The sequence below is a fragment of the Triticum aestivum genome, chromosome 5A, assembly GCF_018294505.1.
Source record: "Triticum aestivum cultivar Chinese Spring chromosome 5A, IWGSC CS RefSeq v2.1, whole genome shotgun sequence".
In the NCBI taxonomy this organism is placed as follows: domain Eukaryota; kingdom Viridiplantae; phylum Streptophyta; class Magnoliopsida; order Poales; family Poaceae; genus Triticum; species Triticum aestivum.
The window spans coordinates 605,312,541-605,314,126 of record NC_057806.1 but is presented as its reverse complement, the minus strand read 5'-3'; the positions used below and the strand labels follow the sequence as shown (position 1 = coordinate 605,314,126).

The following is a 1,586-nucleotide window of genomic DNA, read 5'->3' as shown; positions in this document are numbered from 1 at the left end:
TGTAAAGTAGTAGTTTTATGCTATTTACTCGGGATGTTGTAACAGCTGAAGCAGCTGCGCTATTGAAGGGCCAAGCTAGCTCAAACCATTGGTGCACATACCCTTGTAGCTCGGACGAACAATGCCATATTGGTGGAGGCGATGGCAAACAACTCTGGACAAGATATGGTGGCAGGACCCATACTTGAGAGATGTCGTTCTTTGTGTTTAGATTTCGAGAAGGTCTTTTTTCAGCACTGTAGTAGAGAATGCAATTTGATTGGTCACAGGCTAGCTCAAAGTGGTCGTGAGGATCAGCCAGCTTTGTGATTGGACTCCCTCCTTAGCTTTATTTCGGTTTTACTTGCGGATGGCGTAAGCATTTGTTTAAGTTAATAAAGCTAGCCCGAAGGCCTTTCCCTCAAAAGAGAGTCAAGTGCTCAAATTTACCACGGTATGACATCAATAATGGTGATACTGCAGAACAAAGCAGCACGACCAAATACGACTTTTGGTGGCTCACATATGCAGTGGAGACATAGTCGACGGAGTGGGAGCCTAGAGCACGAGCACGGCCGCAGCGACCGCGGTGACCGCCGCCGCCGCCTCCCCGAAGCGCGCCTGTAGCTTGCCGGCACGGTTGGACAGCGGCGGAGCAGCCAACGGGGCCTCGGGTTAGGGAGCCGGTGGGGCGGTCTCGAGGACGGTGATCTTGAGCTTCACGCCGTTCTCGCAGTTGTTGTCGATGCCGCAGAAGAACCACCGGCGTCCGGCCTTGTCGAGCACGACCCGGTCCTCGCCGGAGGTCCGGACGACGGCGTTGTCGGTCTGGTTGCAAATGAGGAAATCTGGCCCGCTCACCTCCACGACATTGTGGCTGGAGATGCCGTACTCGAACACTGCGATCGATATAGTTAGCACGGGATCTACAAGCAATTTAATTGCTTTCTCGTCGCAGAGAAAATGAAGCCATCGAGCGTGCGCGCAGACGTAATGGTTCAGCGTTGCCGTTACCTAGCATGTCGCCGACCACGAACTGCTTGGTCTCAGCCCAGGCCGTGTAGTCGACATAGAGGGCCCAGCCCTTGTCGTCGCCGACCACGTGTTCTGTGGCGACGGCGAGCCCTGGAAGGAAGGCGACAATGAGGGCGGCCACGGCAATGGCGACGACCAGCATCTGCTTGGAAGCCATCGCTGAGTAAGCAGCAAACCTAGCGAAAAGATTACAATAACTCTGCTGACTTGTGTGCTCTGCTTCTTCCTCTGTCTTTTCATGTATATGTAGGGAGGGATAGAGCTCGGTAATCAGTATGTTACATACGTATACGTAGTTTTTTCTTTTTTTGCGGGAGCGTACGTGTATGTAGTTATCAACGTTGCCTCTCGAACGTCTCTTGTCGCTGGCCGAAGGTAGCGGCAGCAGCTGGGCAATGGTGGCAATGGCACGGGAGTTGAATGCGTCCGTGTGGCGCCAAATGTGATGGATTTAGTATGCATTGATGTCATCGGAGCAGACGAATGGGCAGAACAACAGTTGGGTGTGAGCGTTTTGATGAGTTTTTTGGCAAACCTTTAGATGAGGTGTTGGACATGTAGTTGTATTGCAA

The 1,586-nt window shown here is 52.5% G+C and overlaps 1 pseudogene; it reads right to left on the bottom strand.

The window, feature by feature from the left end:
- Window positions 1-537: 537 nt before the first annotated feature.
- LOC123107916 (mavicyanin-like) lies at window positions 538-1,171 on the bottom strand (annotated as a pseudogene).
- Window positions 1,172-1,586: the final 415 nt, after the last annotated feature.